The 7,705-nt window shown below is 45.6% G+C and overlaps 1 pseudogene across 1 annotated transcript; it reads right to left on the bottom strand.

Moving 5' to 3' along the window:
* Positions 1-249: 249 nt before the first annotated feature.
* Positions 250-5,817, bottom strand: LOC144174937 (very long chain fatty acid elongase AAEL008004 pseudogene; annotated as a pseudogene). Its single transcript, XR_013323548.1, has 2 exons — positions 5,544-5,817; positions 250-1,310 (listed from the first exon to the last, which is right to left on the bottom strand). The product of XR_013323548.1 is annotated as a very long chain fatty acid elongase AAEL008004 pseudogene (transcript).
* Between the last annotated feature and the right edge of the window lie 1,888 nt (positions 5,818-7,705).

Raw genomic sequence — 7,705 nt, 5'->3', positions numbered from 1 at the left:
GGTCATAGCAGAAGGACACCCTGCTATTCCAGAACCTCTGCTGTCGTGTTTCACCGAATGTACCCTCAGCCCAATCCAGTTCTCGTATTCAAATAGAGATCATAGTGTTGGCTATGCGACACTAAATTAACAGTATACAATATGCCTATATAAAGGCTGAATTAATCTTCCTGTTGAATAATCATAGTTCAAACCTGTGAATGTTCTAGTTCAAATGTTTAAATGTTCGAGAAAGCAGAAGAAAACAGATCACGGAAGACAAATAGACAACAAGCCATCTTTTATTCGAACCCAATTCTATAGAGCACTGCCGAACTTGTCACCTCATTCAAACAAACGGAAAGTACAAAACACATCCAACACTTCCTAGGAAACCGCCGTAATAACGGAGATTGTCTCGAGTTTTAATCGTTTTTGCCATTGGTCACTCCGCGGGTTTTGGGTGTGGCGCCTTCTATCTCTGCCTTCGCTTGGGGAGCTCCTTTCCTCTTAATGTACGACTGTATGTAAAAGTTTATGAACATGCACATGACGATAAACGTCTGGATATTCGCAATCCAAATAAGGTAGCGGGGAAATCCGCAGTCCACAAACAACGGTATAGCCATGTGGCTCATGAAGACGACGTTCTGGATGATCTGGATGCGGGTGAGGTACTTCTTCCACCACAAGTACTTCTGGATTGCAGGGCCCAGCGTCGCCAGCAAATAGTACGAGTACATCACAGTGTGCACGCCGGCGTTGATAGCCAAGCCTAGCGCTGCCTGCCCCTCCGGAGCGAACAGTACCCAGAACCAGGCGTTCACAGCGATAATCACGTGGTGGATGACGTGCAGGTGAGTTATCTGGTTGAACTTCTTTCGGAGCACGAAAAACACAGTGTCCAAGAAGTCGGCGTACCTTACGGCGACGTACCACCAGCCAGTCTTATAATAGTAGGCCAACTCGTCGTCCATTTTACCCGTTACGCCCTGGCACCAGAGGCTGTACCGCTTGCGCGGATAGTAGGCGTGGTAGATTACGATGTAGCAGAAGCGGGCATTGAGTAGGACCATGGCTAGATTGTACACTCGCACGATGTTGATGATCTGGAAGGGTTCCCTGTTCCTCATCCAGCGCGGACCGAGAACCTTGACGAAGTAAACGTAGAAGATAGTGAGGGGAAATACGAACAAGGGGTTCATGACCACGGGGTAGTCGCGAGTCCGCGGGTCACCCATCTGCCGGATCTGGTCGGCCAGCCGCAGGGGGTTCAGGCTGAGGGCTGTCGTTGCTGCCATGTTGCTCGCCTTTTGTTGTCGGTAAGGCACCTGGAATGAAGAAAATTCATTCATTCATTCATTCATTCATTCATTCACTCATTCATTCATTCATTCATTCATTGTCATTGATTGATTGATTGATTGATTGATTGATTGATTGATTGATTGATTGATTGATTGATTGATTGATTGATTGATTGATTGATTGATTGATTGATTGATTGATTGATTGATTGATTCTGGGGTTTAACGCGCCGACGCTACACCGGCGATGAGGCGCGCCGCAGTGGAGGGCTCCGTATTTATTATGACCACCTGGGGATCTTCACTCTGCACCGAAATCTCGAATGAACAAACTGCAAAGCGAGCAATGACCGTTTTGAGAAACCGGAGTAGTATACTGAAGCGTACATTCAGCGTAAAAACCAGATCTATTTTCTGATCATGACTTCATTGCTAATGCGAGCTCATGTGAGCAGCGCCATCTAAGTTTGATGCAGAGACCTGAGCTTTCCATTTTGCTGGCTTTTCTTTTAGAATTTTTCTGATGGTGCAAGCGGGGTAACGAAAGCAGAGAAGACGAGAGCATGAGTCAAATATTTTACCTAAGTTTTATTTCAACGTGTTTAGGAAGTCTGAAGGTCTCTGCCTCTTCCGTCATTAAGGCGAATATTCATTCGTTGTATACTGTTCTCTTTAGGGACTTAGCTAGTCTAATAGTCATGACATCAGAAGCTTTGCCGACTGCAACAGTTGACGCTTATTCTGCACTTTATTTCTTTGCAGGGGTTTGTATCAGCTCTGAAAACTCCTGCAAGTTAGTGGTATTCATCTACGTATTCAAGAGTATTTAGCAATGCAGAAATGGAAGCTCTATGGGTGTCTGCTATACTCTAAATTCGATCTCTCCTTTAGATATTACTAGTCGATTTCCTGATAATATTTCCTCAACCATTCTTTGCGGGTGTTCTTCTAACCCACTGAGAAGAACTTTTGCGTTTGCAAACCTCAAGTGGCTTGAATATTCTCCACTTCCTCGTACACCTCACATCTCCCAATAAAGCTTCCTAAATGGCACCTGTGGACAGGCTGTAAATAATTTCGGATATATGGCGCCTGCTCATATGACGCCTTTCCTGATGTGAGGACTGCTCGCTCCTCTTATGAAGCATTACAGTGCGCTTACGGCTCGGGTATATGTCGTCAAAAAAAGACGTATATCAGTGTTCTGTATTTCCTGGTCTCTCAGTGCAGGGTTATAGCAGAGGGGAGAACCGGTCTCGGTACGGTGGCTGGGATACGGTTACCGCACCTGCGCAAGCGCACAGTCACCCCTGCAGGATACTTAATCCCCCCCCCCCCTTCTCAGCTACACGCCACCCAAGTCTTTCTTGGCAAGCTTCGCACCTATTCCATCTATGTATGCACCACATACATTTTTTCTAAAATGCCCCCATGCCCCTATGCACCCTTCTTCCTTACTCTATGTTCTGCAACTCGCTGTCATGTGTACGCTAAAGCATGCCATTCGCGATTTTTCTTTCTTTGCACAACACCAGTCAGACACCATCCCATCATTCCACGCACCCATGACTACCTCAATATACTATCATTTTATGGGTAAACCTCTATTTCAAATGGAAGGATTACTTTCCATCGAAAAAGCCACACACGGCCACTGCAGCTGGGGTCGGCTCTCGTTCCTCCGCCGTTGCCACATCCTCGTAGAATGCGCCTGCATGCCCCTCACTTACTCTTAAACTTGCATTTGTCCTTGTCAGTAAAGGTGTTACCACATCTGTACCAAGGGAACGAGCAATTTTAAGAAGGACAGGTGGGTACTTCATACTAAGCAAGTTGAGGTTCGATTGGTGAGAATGCTAGATGTATTGGGGGAAAGATTTGCACATATAAATTTAAAACAATGGGCACATTTCTAGCGCACACTTATCTCACAGCGCAAATAATTTCCTTCTTGTCGTTTTTTACTACAACTACGTGGTGGAGAATTTGCTGCTTTTTTGCGTAAATGAAACCACGAAAATAAATTGAAGCCTGTCGCAAGAAATGAAAACTAGAGTCACACTTTCAAAGGAATCTTTCATACTTATTTTTTTGTTGCACTAACGGTCGCCCAAGTGAGAATTCTTGGTTACCCGAGCACTCTTAGTAAAAATTTATGCCACGAAAGAGTTGCACCGCAGATTTTTCTCACGAGCACCTTTGGGCGCATTTTGCATTCAACGTTTTCAAGCGCGCCTCGGCTTGCAAATTAACAGCGTGGGTACGGAAACAGCTTTGCGTTCAGTGCGACCTCGGAGGCGTGGGAAGGTTGCTTTGGCAAGAACTAGACGTGACAACTGTTACAACATTAACAGTCCGTACACCTGCGCGAGTAATCGGAATGGTACAGTAGTTTTTACGAAATCCCTCCCGAAAGGGCATATCCCATACATATCACGTGCTGCTTGTGCTATCAGGTAAAATACTCCCTTGACTTGTCGCCAAATACCACCTCTCTCTTAAAGACCGCTTCGGAGGGTCTTCTAAACTTTACAACGCATTAACATGAACCACATAAATCAGTAAACGCTGTGCGCACGAACCGGTGCGAAAAGAGGACACAAGTTGCTCAGTGAGAACCATGTTGACGCATACGGTTCGTCAACACAGCTTCTATTATGAACCGAAGTGTACCTTTTGTTCAGAAATAAAGAAAATGTGTACATCTTCCTCGTACCCCACTAAACAAACGTTCATGTCAGTATTTTTCTTTTGTGAGTTAATTTCTGTGATTGTGCCGCTCGTGTGCCGAAATGTCACAAAAAAATGTTGAGAGGAGGTAAATTCACATTGGCATTTGATATGCCTAATATTTTGGTAAAGCATGTTGTGGCGCTGTTGTAATATATAATTAATTTAGCGAACAAGGCAGGGGATTTACAGATAATTTGGTTGCATATGTTAGTAAGCGTTAACATTGTACACACCATTTCTTCGGATCTTGACCCACTGCAGATCTTGACGCGGTCAAGTACAGCGTACCTCCGCAAACAACTAAACCTAAAAGAACTGGAGAATGGCCGAAAGAGGCTGGGATTGTAGCCAAACCACTACGAGGGGGACATAATGACTGAACAGAAAATACGAACAAGGATGACAGCGCCTGGGCTTGGTCATGTGTCGGCATGTGTTGGTGCAATAAAAGATTTCTAGGGTCTGCTTTTAGTAAGACCACCTTTCATCGACAGCGGCGCCGCCATCCGCGAGATTGGTGCTGGCAGAATTCAACCAATCTTCAAATGTTCCCGCCCACGTGCGCTCGCCAACACTTAACATGTTGGCAAAACGTGACGCTCTTGCGAGGGCTGGAGAACTAACCCGGGCCAAGTGGTGCACCTGTTTATAACATAGTTTTTTCTTGTATTCGCTCCTTCTGCTGATTTACCCTAAAGTTACCTAGACACTTACGGCACTGTTCTGAGGCCTGAGTCGACTACTTCAGTAGGCCATGCATTATTTGGAGAGTTTTTTTTGCTGCTTTTTTTATATATATAGTGAATTGGGGTAGGATTCGTTGTCATTGACAATTGTGTTGAGCGCTGTAGGTATAGAGCTCAGAAACCGATATTAGATGCATTATTGCTGTCTCATTTCCAAACCCCGCGGCGATTTCTATACGATAAAAAGCGTCTTAAATACGAAATAAGCCACCTAGTTTTTTATCACATGGGGAATATATGCAGCCCCGCAGTAATTGTTCGCTGCCACGATAGGAGGCTCTACCAACACGGATGCTTTCAGGCACACGGAAGTTCCGGGATGCACTAATACGGGCCTCCGGATGTTGTTGTTGCAATGCTCACGGCACTGCTAGCGTCCCTCAAGTGGCGATACTCCCCCTTTTGCATCATGTATATACTAGCCAGAACTTCCCTTTTTATCCCTCCCTTCAAGCTCGTTCTACGTGTTGCGAATTTCGCCAGCGAATACGCAGCTGCGGCGCCGCTCATGCGGCAATACGATCTATTCTCGTTGCTTTGGCAAATTTCCAAATGTTTGGAACAGCCACATTTCTCCTGTGGACGACGCTTGGTATTTGGAAATTTGTCGCGGCAGTAAAAAAAGGAAAATAGATCGGTTTGCCGCACGAGCGCCGCCGCAACTGCCAATTCGCGGGCGAAATTCGCACCATGTAGAACGGGCTTCACGCTGCCGCTTTTAACATTGACCAGCAGAAAAAAAAAAAACGTTACTACATAGAGTAACTGTTGAACTCACCTATGGGGGGCCGATGCGGAAGTAATACCAGTTGTTGGGATTTAGTATGAACGTTGCTCGTTCACTTCAGTTTGTTCCGGGTGTTTTTCACGTTTCTTGACACGCGATTAAAACTGGTCGCATCAACTTCCGACCGACGCCATTAACGGGGTCTTTTACCGAATGTGCCTCCCTGTGATGAGTGCTGCTGCGCCGGCAGTGCTCTCAGACACCGTTTGCGTATTCGCACACGTCCGCCATTTCCCTACTCCAGAGGAGGAAAATGACGTTTGCGTGCCCGGCCATTATCAAAATGCGAGCCGGCTAGCTTATTAGTCCACTTTTTCTCGCAACTCTTCCTGGAGCTACAGCCTTGTTTGTCTGTTACAATGGGGATCACCCTGAAGCGCACCCAAGCCTTAGTTCCACTGCCACCGGTGGAGAATAATTCTATTGTCTTCGTGCGGGGAAACTCGGTTCCTCTGCCTTCTTGGTTTCTGGGCGACCTCGGCCTTTCCTTTCCTCCAACCATTTTTTGCTTTGTTTTTCTTGCTTGGCGAAATTTTTCTTGTGACCCACCTTCCTCCGGTTTATCCGGAGGAGATCGCTTTCAAGGACAGAACTGACGTGAAACAAGCCTGGACTAACGAGAAACCCTGCGTATATTCCGTTCGCGAGAAGAACACACTGTATCACACATTACTGTCCGGAATGCTTTTAAGCATTTCGAAGACCACCGACGTAAGTGCGCGGGGTTAGCCGGAGTTAGCCGGGGTTATCTAAGCGTCGCCATAGTTAACTTGTAATCAAAAGCGTGGCATTCAAACACTCATTCCCGAAAAATTCTGACGTCTACGACAGCCGAAAAATAGTTTAGTGGTTGTTTGCATTGAGCAGTTAAGCATAGAGCTGTTTGTGATGTCGTTGGGGCGTAAAAAGAAATCGCCCAGGAACATTTTTTTTTTACATCGTAGTATCTGTATTTTATTTTTGCAACACATGTATTGCGATATTTATATATTATGCGATGTTTTTTTTTGGCATCTCTGCTCAGCTCTGGTCACCAGCAACGGGCGACCATGAATTTTGTCAGCCGAAAACACAGCGGTTCCTACCAGATAAGCTTTGAATTTGGTAGACCACACCCAACAGATACATCTCAGTTGTTTATGGCGCCAAATGGCGTGCTAACCAAGTTCTAACATGCTTGGTAGCTCAGCGCACTAGTTCCACTGCCTCGATATTATGTCCCGTGCTATCTCCTCATGACCTTTCCGGGCAACCGGGCACTGATCAAACATTGGCATCCATCTGCAGTTGTGACGCTTGCTCGCAGCTTTTAAAACATTTCACTCGCGCCTTCCATGGCCGGTATTCAGAGGCATTTCTGTCCGACGCACGAAAGCGGCAAATGCCGAAACAAAGCCTTCAGCTCAAGAAAAAACCTTTCGTCGGCTTAAGTTGATTCAACAATCCGCACGCCTCTCGTTTCTACGGAGGAGCTGCTCCCTCCCCATAATCGGCGCGTGCATAGCTGCGAAGAAAATTCTTGAATTATCCGTTTTAACGCTCCAAAGTGACACTTGGTCTAGACTACAAGACGCGCTGTACACTGTAAAAAAAATTTCCCCGGTTTACGGGACAACCCGGAGGTAATGTATTGCCGACCAATATCCGTAATTTTGAAAAAAAGGACAATTTCAAGATTACGGAAATCGGTAATACGGACTCTTTGATCTCTATTACGGAACTTTCGTGCAAGCTAAAATGTAAGGTGTCCGCTTTCTTCTAATGAAAATTCTGTAACTTCGAATTTTACGGAAAGCATCCGTTCTGTCTGAACAACGATTCTTTTACTTCAATGTAAAGTGTCCGTTCTCGGGTAACACTTCCGTAACTGGTATGTATAAATCATGGTTGCGCAGCGGATTGAGTGACCAGGTGTCGACAACATACAGGCGTTCCACGAGAGCCCAGTATATTCGATCATGCACGTTTACCATGCGTATGCACGCAGGCAAAGTCTCTGACACGTGTTGGGTTGAACACAAATGCATGCAATTTATTTTTTTTTACAACCTGAACCCGCTGCCTTGTTCCGTGGCAGCACCTAAAGAAGAGAAAGAAGTGAAAACACAAGAGCAATTAGCCACTCCACATAAATTTAAATTTAAGACTAAATT

This window comes from Haemaphysalis longicornis, unplaced genomic scaffold (genome assembly GCF_048455015.1).
Source record: "Haemaphysalis longicornis isolate Haplotype H1 unplaced genomic scaffold, Haemaphysalis longicornis Haplotype H1 scaffold_3, whole genome shotgun sequence".
In the NCBI taxonomy this organism is placed as follows: Eukaryota; Metazoa; Arthropoda; class Arachnida; order Ixodida; family Ixodidae; genus Haemaphysalis; species Haemaphysalis longicornis.
This window is presented reverse-complemented; position numbering and strand designations above follow the sequence as displayed.